Here is a 13,683-nt window from a genome sequence, read left to right on the forward strand (position 1 = left end):
GCAGCACTCTGTCAGCTGACAGAACGAGGGCAAATGGCCTGACATGGTTTGGGTTGGAGATGAGGACAAATTTCTATGCTGCAGGAGTGGTCAGGGATTGGAAGAGGCTGCCCAGGGAGGAGGTGGAGTCCCCAGCCCCAGAGGTGTGGCCATGGCACCTGGGGCCATGGTTTAGTGGCCATGGTGGCATTGGGCTGACAGTGGGATTGGATGTTCCTAGAGGGCTTTTCCAACCCAAGCAGTTCTGTGATTCTATGATATGATAAATTCCATGAGACTTTGTTCCAAGCAATCCAAAGGAAAGCTCAGCAGCATGCTTCTCTGTCTCACAGACTTCATAACCATGGGTTGGGTTGGAAGTGACCTCAAAAATCATCCAATTCCAACCCCCCTGCCATGGGCAGGGACACCCCACACCAGCACAGGTTACTCAAGGCCTCATCCAGCCTGGCCTTAACACCTCCAGGCAGGGAGGAGCCACAACCTCCCTGGGCAACCTGTGCCAGTGTCTCCCCACCCTCACTGGCAAGCATCTATTCATTATACCCAGCCTAAACCTCCCCTCCTTTGCCACGCCGTAACACAGTTCAGAACCACAGCGGTGGTGAATCCTCAGCCAGCTGAATCCTGCTCCAAGCTGTAGAATTTTTAGGCATTTTTAGGAGCTTGAACAAATGCATCAGAGCAAGAAATTTAGCTAGAAAGCTCCATTTCCTGTAGCTAAGCCAAAAAGGTACTGGGGGCAGCCCCTTTGCTCCTATTTGCTCTGACACCAAGCTGGGGGCAGATGTTGGTCAGTCAGAGGGCAGAAGGGCTCTGCAGAGGGACCTCGACCGACTGGACAGATGGGCAGAGGCCAACAGGATGGCATTCAACAAGTCCAAGTGCCAGGGGCTGCACTTTGGCCACACCAACCCCAGGCAGAGCTACAGGCTGGGGTCAGAGTGACTGAGAGCTCCCAAACAGAGGGGGACCTGGGGGTGCTGATTGACAGCTGCCTAAACATGAGCCAGCAGTGTGCCCAGGGGGCCAAGAAGGCCAAGGGCATCCTGGCCTGCAGCAGGCAGTGTGTGGCCAGCAGGAGCAGGGAGGTCATTGTGCCCCTGTACTCTGCACTGGTTAGGCAGCACCTTGAGTCCTGTGTCCAGTTCTGGGCTCCTCAGTTTCAGAAGGCCATTGAGAGACTTGAAGGTGTCCAGAGAAGGGCAAGGAGGCTGGGGAGGGGTCTGGAGCACAGCCCTGGGAGGAGAGGCTGAGGGAGCTGGGGTTGCTTAGCCTGCAGAAGAGGAGGCTCAGGGGAGACCTTCTTGCTCTCTGCAACTCCCTGCAGGGAGGTTGGAGTCAGGTGGGGGTTGGGCTCTTCTCCCAGGCAGGCAAGCAGCCCCAGAACAAGAGGACACAGTCTCAAGTTGTGCCAGGGGAGGTTTAGGCTGGAGGTGAGGAGAAAGTTCTTCACCGAGCGAGTCGTTTGTCATTGGGATGTGCTGCCCAGGGAGGTGATGGAGTCCCCATCCCTGGAGGTGTTCCAGAGGGGATTGGATGTGGCACTTGGTGCCATGGTCTAGTCATGGGGTCTGTGGTGCCAGGTTGGACTTGATGACCTTTGAGGTCTCTTCCAACCGTGGTGATTCTGTGATACTCTGATATTCTAAAAGCCATTTCGTGGGAGCACAACAAGAAGCAGCAATCCCTCTTGCCATGAAGCAGCAGCTGGTTCAGAGCCTCGTTAATAAGAGCTGAATTTATTAGAAATCCAAGCTGCAAGAGCAGGCAGCTTTTACAATTCCCTCAGTTCAGGATCAGTTTCCAGACCGTGGATATTTCAGTCGCTGCTGCTTAATTTAGCAACATTTTCCCTCCCCCCGGGGATTACTCAAGAACATTTACAAGGAAAAGCATTTGTGTGAATTGTCTGGGTTCCTGATAATTTGGTTTTGTCTTTCTTAATGGTATTTGAGAGAGAGACATAAATAAATCACCAAGGGGTTTGGTTGCTGGTGCTTGTGTTTTCCCTTCCCATCTTCCCTGCCTGTGCAGTCCTGGAGGCGCTGCCCTTGCCCTGTGCAATTCGGCTGTGGGCACTTGGCCAAAAGGATCTTAGCTTGGTCCTCCTCACTGCTTAACCATTCTGGGCTCTCTTGCAGTCCTTTTGGGGTTTGTTTTGGCACCAGGAGGATCTACAGAACACCTACAGCAGAAACCATCTACAAAAACAAGAACAAAAAGTAATTCCCTAAAGCTGAATGGCTCTGAGCTGGGAGAGGGGAGATTGAGAATGGAGATGAGGAACAAACTCTTGACAGTGGTGTGGGGAGACACTGGCACAGGTTGCCCAGGGAGGCTGTTGATGCTCCCTCCCTGGAGGTGTTGAAGGCCAGGCTGGATGAGGCCTTGAGCAACCTGGGCTGGTGGGAGATGTCCCTGCCCATGGCAGGGGGGTTGGAGCTGGATGAGCTTTCAGGTCCCTTCCAACCCAACCCATTCTATGAATCCAATAAGTTGGCTAGGGAATTCCCACTGCCTTGTTTAAGAAACCTCATGATTAATGGTTATCAGCTACTCTTCAAAGAGCCAAAGCCTACCTTGCATCACCACTGTCCTCTACAGACCACCAGCACTGCCCCACTCTCACTGCTGGCTTGCTCCAGCAAGCTCCTCCCCAGCATGGTGTCCCCCCCTGCAGACCTGCCACGGATGCATGGCTCTTGCTGACAGTCTGGAGGAAGTCAGCCCTGCAGGGAAGAGCACCTGCTGCAAAATGATGTTTCTGGGTGCAGCAGGGGCAGGCCATTCCCAGGATCAAAGAACGGGATTGATTTCAGGCCTTGCACATCCTGTGCCAGAAGCTTCCGAGAGGTGGTCCTCCCATTTCCAGTTCCTCGTGCTGCTCTGCCAGTGGGTGGGTATCACGCTCTGACAGCTGATCAGACCACACCCACACCTCTGCAGCACAGCTCTTCCTGTACTAACTACCTAGCCTGTGAAGCCTCCACTCCCCCTCTCTGACCTGTGGATGGTTCCTACCAGAGGGGCTGCAGCTCTCCAAGGCACACTCCTGACCCCTGTCTCCACTACCAGGTTCCAATGACCCCCCTGCACTTGCCCTGCCCTCAGCAGTTAGCCTCCGCTCACATGCAGGGCACAAGGCACCACCAACAGCTGTCTCTGCTCAACCCTGACCCCAAGTAAGGGCAGAAACCCAGCCCAGCCCTGAGCTCCAGGGAGTGTTTGCCCCCTTTGAAGGGTGCCAAACAAGAGGGGGCGGCGGGGCCGAGATCAGCGCTGGTGCCGGCTGCTCCACGCTCCCGCTGGCCGCGCTCGGTCTCCGCGGCTCTGGAACACCGCCAGCGCATCCTAAACAGCTGCATGCTCCGAGGGGACCCTTCCTCCAACTGCCAGCACAGCTCAGGCACAGGTTCTGCAAATCTGATCACAGGAAACAAAAGGTTTGTGCCCAAAGAATGGTGCCAAGCCCCCTCCCACAAGCTTTGCTGTCCTGTGCTTCTGCAGCATGGCCAGAGCCGGACAAATCGTAGCCTCACAGAGTGCTAGGGCTGCAAGGGACCTCAAGGGTCGCCTGGCCCAGGTGATGGTGTAGCTGAAATGAGCTGGCCCAGCACCCTGTCAAGCTGACTCTTAAACCAACCACTGTAGGAGCATCCACTGCCTCCTTTGGGAGATGATTCCAATGTCTGACTGCTCTCATGGGGTAACATTTTCTTCTGGAGCCCAGTGAGAGCCTCCCCACCTGCTCTGAGACTCACAGAATGGTTTGGGGTGGAAGGTCCTCTCAAGGTCATCGAGCCCAACCCTGCCCTGCACTCAGCAGGGACATCCCCAACTACATCAGGTTGCCCAGAGCCCTGTTGAGCTTCACCTTGAATGTCTGTAGGGATGGGACCTCAACCACTTCCCTGGGCAACCTGCTGCAGTGTGCCAGCAGCCTCCTGGTAAACATGAAGACATATTCCCCCCCAGCAGATCACCACCTCCAGAGCAAGATTTAGAGACTGAGCAGCCACAACCAGAGGCTGTGAGAGGTTCTCCTGAGCCCAGGTTCTGCATAACAGAGGTGGGCAACAAGAAGCAGATCACAGTGCCTTTAAAACCCACTGGAGTGCAAGGTACCAAGATGCAAAGGAGGACTTACTCCTGTGGAAGTTTCCATTTCCTATCACCCATCAGACATCTCATGCAGATGTGCATCTGGGGCTCCAGCTAAGACCTGAGTGATGTCAGCTTCAACTAATGCTGTCACCTGCTCCCTCCCCATTCCATCTGTGCTCCTCAGTAGTTAATTGTGAGTTACTCACTAGTACCATTATCACAGAGTGCTTTGGGTTGGAAGGGACCTTGAAGATCAGATCATCCAGTTCCAAACCCCTGCCAGGGCAGGGACACCTCCTGCTAGAGCAGGGACACCTCCTGCTAGAGCAGGTTGCTCAAGGACCCATTCAGCCTGGCTTTCAAAGCTCTTGAAGCCTCTACAATTTCTCTGGGCAAGCCATTACAGTGCCTCACCACCCCCATGTGGAAGACTTTCCTTCTAATGCCTGAGCTAAACCCATTTTGAAGCCCTCACCTCTCATCCTGTCATTCCATACCTTTGTCAAAAGTCCCTCCCCAGCTCTCTTGTAGCCTCCTTGAAACACTTGTGAGCAGTCCCTCCCCAGCCTTCCTGTAGGTCCCTTTCAGACAGTGAAAGATCTATGGTCTCCCTGGAGCCTTCTCCAGGCTGAGCAGTCCCAACTCTCCCAGCCTGTCTACACAGGATAGGGGCCCCAGCCTCTGATCATCTTCATGGCCTTCTCTGACCCCCATACCTCTGCTGTGCTGAGGACTCCAGAGCTGACCCCAGCACTGTAGGGGTCCCTGATGGGGATCAGCCCAGGTCAGGGCTGGCTGGGGGCTGGGAGTGCACTTTGCTGGCTCATGCTGAGCTTCTCATCACCCAGCACCCCCAAGTCCTTCTCCTCAGCACTGCTCTCCATGCATTCTCCTCCCAGCCTGGCTTTGTGCTTGGGACTGCCCTGACCCAGGTGCAGGACCTTGCAGCTGGCTTTGAGCCTTGAACACAAAGGCAAAAATTCCTCTGGAATCATCTCTGCTCCTAGTTGGTTGAGTTCACAAATGCACTGCCCAGCTCCATAACACTCCACAACAACCACACTGAAGGGCAGCAAGGACTAGCAGAGAGGCTGTCCAGAGGATACAGTGGTGCTGACCAAGACTCCAGGGAGTTCAGCATCCCAACCTTCCCCACACCAAGGATCTCTGACTTCCTGCATTTCTTTTGTACCACTGTGGAACAAACTTCATTAACCACAGAATGGTAGGAGCTGGAAGGAAGAGCCCTCCAGAGATCATTGAGTCAACCCCCCTGCCAGAGCAGGAGCACCTAGGGCAGGCCACACAGGAACACATCCAGACAGGTCTTGAAAGGCTCCAGAGCAGGAGGCTCCACAAGCTCTCTGGGCAGCCTGCTCCACCACAGTTTCAGGGGAAAGAAATGACCTGGAGGAAGCTGAAGCATTCTTTTGCCTATTAGAAGCTTCCCCCAAGCAGAGCAGTTCCAAGATAAGCAGAAAGCCAGCACTTTGTCCTGAATCCAAGCCCTTGACAGCACCAGCTTCAGTGCACTACCCTCCCACTCTGTAATTAAGTGCTGCCAATTATCAGTCTGCAGCACTGAGCTTAATTAGAAAGAGGGATCAATAGCCCAGGCAGTGTCAGCCAGGCTTCAGCAGCAGGTCACACCTCTTCCCTAAAATTGTTTCCAATCCCAATGAAAGCTTAATGAAGACCTGAGAGCTACCCAGACACACTCCTGTGTCACCACAAGGCTTAATGTGCTCCTCAACCATCTACAGGTTCTTCAGAAAGCAAAGTCCCTGCACAGATGAAGATCTCAGATGTGTTTTTGGCAGGCAAGGCTAAGAAGATGCTTTACATTAAGGCTCTGCCTTCCATAGCTGTTTTGCTTGGAAGCCAGGGTGGACAGGGCCAAGCGCCCCAACAGCAAGGAGACACCAGGGAAGTTGCCACCAGGCTGCTGCAGTGTGGCTTTGCTTGCTGGACCTCAGTTTCAGAAGGACATTGAGAGACTTGAAGGTGTCCAGAGAAGGGCAAGGAGGCTGGGGAGGGGTCTGGAGCACAGCCCTGGGAGGAGAGGCTGAGGGAGCTGGGCTTGCTTAGCCTGCAGAAGAGGAGGCTCAGGGGAGACCTTCTTGCTTTCTGCAACTCCCTGCAGGGAGGTTGGAGCCAGCTGGGGGTTGGTCTCTTCTGCCAGGCAGGCAAGCAGCCCCAGAACAAGAGGATACAGTCTCAAGCTGTGCCAGGTTTAGGCTGGAGGTGAGGAAGAAATTCTTCCCAGCAAGAGGAATTGGCCCTTGGGCTGTGCTGCCCAGGGAGGTGGTGGAGTCCCCATGGCTGGAGGTGTTGCAGAGGGGACTGGATGTGGCCCTTGGAGCCATGGTTGAGTTGTCAGGAGGTGTTGGGTGACAGTTTGGACTTGATGAGCTCTGAGGTCTTTTCCAACCTTATTGATTCTATGATTGAGCACCAAATGATTGCCCCTCTTCATGGGAAGGAACCTCCCCTGGCAAAGGTGCTTGGTGGAGGAGTCACCGACCCTGGAGATGTTTAAAGGTGGTTGGGGTGTGGTGCTTGGGGCTATACTTTAAGGGTGAACCTTGCAGAGTAGGTTATAGGTTGGACTTGGTGACCCCAAGGCTCTTTTCCAAGCTGAATGTTTCTGTGATTTCTGTGCAGCCCAGATCAGACATCAGGAAGAAATTCTTCCCCATGGTTGAAACAAGTTTCCTTGAGAAGCCTGGAAGTGTTCCAAGCCAGGCTGGCTGGGGCCTTGAGCAACCAGCCTAACAGGAAACATCCCTGCCCATGGGGAAACCTGTAAGCTCCCTTCCAATCCAAACCATTCTGTGACTGCATGGAAATCTCAACAAGTTAATCTCAAGCTGGTTTATAGATAAACCTAAGACTGCTCTCTGTGCAAGACAAGCTCACAGATGGCTTCTCAGAAAGTCAGACCTACAAACACTCTCTGCAAACTGAGTTTCTTTCCTCCTTTGGGTACACCAAACCTCACTCCAGGTGTTCCAAGACCCTAGAAGGGAATAGCACAGATAACAACAACAAAAAAAGAGCAATCACAGAATCACAGAACTGGCAGGGTTGGAAGGGAGCTCAAGGCTCAGCCAGCTCCAACCCCCTGCCATGGGCAGGGACACTTCACACCACAGCAGCTTGCTCACAGCCACCTCCAGCCTGGCTGCAAACACCTCCAGGCAGGAGGCTTCTATCACCTCCCATGTTGAGGCTCCAACACCTCAACATCCTTCTTGGTGTGAAGGACCCAAACCTGAACCTAGGACTCAAGAACTCACCAATGCTGAGTTCAGTAGGAAAATCCCTGCCTTGGTCCTGCTGGCCACACCATTGCTGACCCAGGCCAGGATACCTTTGGCCTTCCTGGCCACCTGGGCATACCCTGGCTCATGTTCAGCCAGCTGTCAATCAATACCCCCTGGTCCTTTTCCACTGGGCAGTTTCCAACCACTCTGGCTCAAGCCTGAAGTATTCATGGGGTTGTTGTAACCCAAGTGCTGGACCCAGTGCACTTGGCCCTTGTTGATCCTCGTCCCTCTGGCCTTGGCCCATTGATCCAGCCTCACGAGATTCCTCTGGAGAGCCTGCTTAACCTCCAGCAGATCATCACTCCCACCCATCTCACTGCCATCCTCAAAGCTACTGCAGGTGTCTTGATCCCCTGGTCCAGATCATTGATAGAGATACTAAAGAGCACTGGCCCCAAGGCCCAGCTGTGATTCATTTCCTTCAAAGCTTTCAGATCTGCCATATCAGTTCAGAAGGAAAATGAAAGAGGGGAAATTCTTTTGGGTTATTATTTTCTGGTTCAGTCTGAACTGCAGTAAATATTTCAGCAGGAAGAGAGGCCTCCCTCCAAACACATCATCCACAACCTGAGCACCAAGGCAGGCGACAGGAAGCGCAGGCAGAGATCTATCCTGCCTGACAGCAGCTGCACAGAGCCCAGGGGCACTGGGCACAGTGATAAATCCTGAGCATTTCCCAGATGAAGAATGAACTTGTAACCTTCTCAGTATTTAACTGTCACTACAGCTCTTCCAGGCCACAGGTTTTAGTCTAAACAGAAGCCAGCTGAGTGCATTTTCATGCATTTACTGCTTGCTCCCCCTGCTTTGCTTCCATCGCTTTCCACTCTTATCTCACACAACGACTGCAGGCTCTGCTGCTGCTGCTGAGAGCAAACCAATTTTTCCACTGCTCTCAATTCATTCCATGTGTTGGAAACAGGGCTGGTACCCAGCCCCATCCCTCCTGCTGACAGCAAGGGGAAAGCTGACAGCACAGCTCATGGAGCTCTGACTTTGTACCAAAGACTTTCAGACACCACATCACTGCCTCCCTTCATGGGAAGAAACTTACCCTGGCAAAGGAACCTTCCAGGTGCTCAGACTCAGACCATCATGACACATGCTTTTGACACCCAAGATGAGGCATTAGGGAGAAATTATTCCCCATGAGGGAAAAAGGTTGCCCTGAGCAGTTGTGAAGAGGTCTTGAGCAACCTGGTCTAGAAGGAGGTGTCCCTGCCCATGGCAGGGGGATTGGAACTGGATGATCCTTAAGGGCCCTTCCAACCCAACCCAACCCAACCCATTCTAGGATTCTCAGATTAACTCAAGCACAAGCAAGTAGGTACAGAACTGTACAACACACATTTCATCCATTTCATATCTGTCCCTAAAGCTTCCTTCAAATGTGGATGGGATCCAGAGATATCAAACTTCAGGGGCTCTTAGCTTCTGATCTTCCCTCAGGACATTTCATGTTCTCTTCCACACCCAAACCACTTCTTAAGGAGGCTAGGCACAAATGTGGGGTGTGGCACATGGGTACATGAGATCTCCAGCTTGCACACTTCATCCTGAAGTTGGAAATAAGCTCTGTGCAATTCTCTCCTATTTACCTGTGCAAGCACACAAGCAGCACAGCAAACTGTCCCTGCTCATGGCCATCTGAGCACACAGCTCAACACGAGACACTTCAGGGTGCCCTGCCCTTTACTGGTGGTCAGACACTTTGTCCTTGCCACCATGGAATGAGAGAATCAGTCAAAGAATGGCTCAGGTTGGAAGAGACCTCAGAGATTATCTACTCCAACCTCCCCACCATGAGCCCCTGCAACTAGCCTCATCCAATCTGGCCTTGAACATCCCCAGGCAGGAGGCATCCACAACCTGCCTGGGCAACCTGTTCCAGAGTCTCACCACCCTCCCACTGAAGTTCTTCCTAAGCCCCAGTCTGATCCTGCTCTGCCTCAGCTTCAAACCATTCCCCCTTGGCCTGGCTCCAGACGCCCTTAGGAACAGTTCCTCTGCAGCCTTCCTGTAGGATAGCTTCAGCTAATGGGAGACAGCTCTAAGGCTTCCCCAGAGCCTTCTCTTCTCCAGGCTCAACACCTCCAGCTCCCTCAGCCTGTCATCACAGCAGAGGTGCTCCAGCCCTTGGACCATTCTTGTGGCCTCCTCTGGACTCATGCCAACAGTTCTGTGTCCTTGTGCCCAGGACACAGTATTTGAGGTGGGATATCTCCAGGGATGGGGCCTCTACTACCTCCCTGGGCAGCCCATCCCAGTGTTCCAGCACCCTCCTGGTACAGAACTCTCAATCTGCTCTGCTCTCATTTCAAACCACTGCCCCTCGTCCTGTCACTGCAGGCCCTTGGGCACAGTCCCTCTGCAGCCTTCTTGTAGCCCCTTTCAGGTATTGTTCTGTGCACAACTGAAGCTTAGGACTGGATGAAATGAGTTGTTTCTAACTACCTGCAAATCGCAGTCAGTCCCTGCCTGGCGCTGCAGGGAAATGGCAGCTGAGAGGCATCAACAGGAGCCTCACTTTAGTTGTCCTAACACTGTCAAACAATGCCAGGCAGAGATCTGCAAACCTCTCACTGCACTGCCACAGTGGCATGCTAAGAGATGGGAACAAAGGCTGGCTCTGCCTTAGGACAGCCTTTACCCTGCTGCTGACATCTCCAACCACAACAGCCCAGGTGCTCCGAGAAACAGATGCAGAAGCCCAGATGAGACTGGGGAGAATTCAATACCCCAGCAATGGATTTCTTGTATGGATCTCTGCCAGGCTCATTTTTAAGGCCAACAGAAGGTGCTTAAATTAAACAAAACCATGCTGTTACTAGGTGTGAAGAGATGGCAGATTTCCTAGGCTGGAAGGGAATGGTTCAGTGCTCAGATACCAGCTCCTCAAACTCTTCAACCCCTCATCAAACTACAGCACTGCAGCCACACAATTGCTCTCCACACTGATGTCTCAGAGGAAAGCAGAATTAGGATAGGGTAGGATAGGATAGGATAGGATAGGATAGGATAGGATAGGATAGGATAGGATAGGATAGGATAGGATAGGATAGGATAGGATAGGATAGGATAGGATAGGATAGGATAGGATAGACCAGGTTGGAAGAGACCTTCAAGATTATCGTGTCCAACCTATCAACCAATCCAACCCACCTCATCAACTAACCCATGGCACCAAGCACCCCATCAAGTCTCCTCCTGAACACCTCCAGGGATGGTGACTCCACCACCTCCCCAGGCAGCCCATTCCAATGGGCAATCACTCTCTCTGTGTAGAACTTCTTCCTAACCTCCAGCCTGAACCTCCCCTGGCACAGCTTGAGACTGTGTCCTCTTGTTCTGGTGCTGGCTGCCTGGGAGAAGAGACCAACCTCTGCCTGTCTACAACCTCCCTTCAGGTAGTTGTAGAGAGCAATAAGATCACCCCTGAGCCTCCTCCTCTCCTTAGAACTTAGAAAGAAAAAGAGAAAAGCAACTTTCCTCAGTGCCTTCTGTACAATTTTAAATACATTTGAAGTTCCAGGCACTAAATTAATTCCTTTGTTGGTTTGTTTGTAACAGGCATACAAACAAAACTCAGCAGAAAAGCACTGGCAGAACATCTTCCAAACCATCAGAATCAACTGCAAAAAAAATCCCTTACATGAGCTTAGGTAAGGAGCAGAGAGTGACCTCACGACCACTTTCAGCCCCCAAGTGACCTGGCTGCACAGCCTGCACGAGGGCTTTAACCCCAGCCTTACCTGGGACTTGCTTTAGCTTAACTGCAGCACAGCAGCAATATTATTAACTTCTGCCGCTGCCCATAAAGCTCCAAGCCTCCTGCCACTTCTGGAAGATATATAGGTTGGAACTGAAGGCAAGACAGCACAGGGTGAGCTGCATAAACACATCACCACCATATAAATGCAGTGCAGCATCAAGCATGTCAGTATTTAAAAAGACAAAGCACCCCAGTTTTATTCTTGTGGCCCAGAGAACTGAGACAAATGTGGTTTGGATTCTTCCTCCCTGCATGACCAGAATGTGTTTGCTTTCAAAACACTCTGAGTCAAAGCAGAGCTGCTCTGCATTTCAACAGGCCTCACAGAGAAGGGGTTTTTCACAGGATCACAAACAGCCACAGAGTGGTAGGGGTTGGAAGGGACCTCTGGAGATCACTGAGTCCAACCCCCCTGCCACAGCAGGGTCACCCAGGGCAGGTCACACAGGAATGCATCCAGGTGAGTCTGGAATCTCTCCAGAGCAGGAGACTCCACAGCTTCTTTGGGCAGCCTGCTCCAGGGCTCAGCACCCTCACAGGGAAAATATTTTCCCTCCTGCTCCCATGGAGCCTCCTCTGCTCCAGCTTGGCCCCAGTGCCCCTTGTCCTGTCATTGGACCTCCTTCAGCAGAGCCTGGCTCTGTGTCTTCCTGACACTGCCCTGCTCATCTTTATCACCAGCACTGAGGGTACCCCTCAGGCTCCTCTGCTCCAAGCCCCAGCTCCTTTAGCCTGTCCTCACAGGGAGATGTTCCACTGCCTGCAGCATCACTGTGGCTCTCCACTGGACTCTTTCAAGCAATTCCCTGAGGTCTTTCTTGAACAGAGGGGCCTGGAACTGGACACAAATGTCCAGATGTGGCCTCACCAGGCCAGAGCAGAGGAGCAAGAGAGCCTCTCTGGACCTGTCAGCCTTTCTAATACCCCTCAGGATGCCACTGGCCTTCTTGGCCACGAGGGCACATTGCTGGCTCATGGTCACCCAGCTTGTCCACCAGGAGCCCCCAGCTCCCTTTCCCCTACCCTGCTCTCCAACAGATACTCATGCCCACCTTCTAAAGAAAAGCTGAGCCAGACAAAAATGTTTCTGCACCAGCACCTACAGAAAGGAACACTGGGCTCAAAAAGTTGGTCCTGAGCCAGCAGGGGAGGAAAAGGAGGAGGCAGCTGAAATTACAAGTAGCAGGTCAGAGCACAAAGCAAGCACTGCCAGTGTACTCCCAGGAGAATATGCCCCCAGTGTGCTCAGAAACAAATTCTGTGCCTTGTTGCTGATCACTTTGACAGAGCTATGTTCAACACAGCTGTGAGGGAAAGCAGGAGTGCTGTGGATACCAATATAAACCTGCCTTCACTTCAGCCCTGGAGAGGAAGGCTTTAGCTGTTCAGCACTGAGCAGCTCAATGATCAGCTTCCTCAGATTTCTCAGATTTCTCTTTCAAACCCAGCTGATCTTCCCCAGCTCTTCTACACCACCAGTTCCAGGTACAACATAAAATCATGGAATCAAAGAATTGTTTCAGCTGGAAAAGCCCTCCAAGATCATCCACTCCAACCATCAACCCACCACCACCATGCCCACTAAACCATGGCCCCAGCTGCCATGGCCACACCTTTCTGGAACACCTCCAGGGCTGGGGACTCCACCACCTCCCTGGGCAGCCTCTGCCAATCCCTGACCACTCCTGCAGCAAAGACATTGTTCCTCACCTCCAACCTAACCCTCCCCTGGCACAATTCCAAGCCCTTTCCCCTTGTCCTATCACTTGTTACTAGAGTGAAGAGGCCAAGCCCTACCTCTCTCCAGCCTCCTTTCAGGGAGCTGTAGAGAGCAGTTCAGTCTCCCCTCAGCTTCATCTTCTTCACACTAAACAACCCCAGTTCCCTCAGCTGCTCCTCACCAGCCCTGTTCTCCAGACCTTCTCACCAGCCTGGCAGCCACCCTCCAGCACCCTCTGGACACCCTCCAGCACTTCAGTGCCTTTCCTGTACTGTGGCACCTAGAATTGTGGCCTCACCAGGGCCAAGCACAGGGGCACAATCACTTTTCTGTTGCTACTCTTAAGCACTCTCACAGGCTGTGCCAGGGGAGGTTTAGGCTGGAGGTGAGGAGAAAGTTCTTCACTGAGAAAGCTGTTAGCCATTGGGGTGTGCTGCCCAGGGGGTCCCCATGCCTGGAGGTGTTCAGGGGGGACTGGATGTGGCACTTGGTGCCATGGTTTAGTTGTCAGGAGGTCTTGGGTGACAAGTTGGACTTGATGACCTCTGAGGTCTTTCCCAGCCTTGTTGATTCTATGATTCTCTATTCCAGTGTACTGTAGCTGAAGAATTCCAAACCAATAGTAAGATCCAATCAATTTCAGAAGCACCTGACAGGTTTCCCCAGGACACAGCAGAAAGGTGAAGAAGCAAATCTTGCTGCTACCTTATTTGCCCAGGGTCTTTAAGAAAGCTGTTCTCAAAATCAGTGTGATC

General features: G+C 52.6%; 1 protein-coding gene across 9 annotated transcripts in view; it reads right to left on the reverse strand.

Moving 5' to 3' along the window:
- The window catches only part of NEO1 (neogenin 1), a 328,814-nt gene that overhangs the window by 147,885 nt on the left and 167,246 nt on the right, over positions 1 to 13,683 (reverse strand). The window lies entirely within an intron of this gene.

The sequence above is a fragment of the Melanerpes formicivorus genome, unplaced genomic scaffold, assembly GCF_026170545.1.
Source record: "Melanerpes formicivorus ecotype bairdi unplaced genomic scaffold, bMelFor1.0.p_v2 SCAF_10, whole genome shotgun sequence".
NCBI classification, from domain to species: domain Eukaryota; kingdom Metazoa; phylum Chordata; class Aves; order Piciformes; family Picidae; genus Melanerpes; species Melanerpes formicivorus.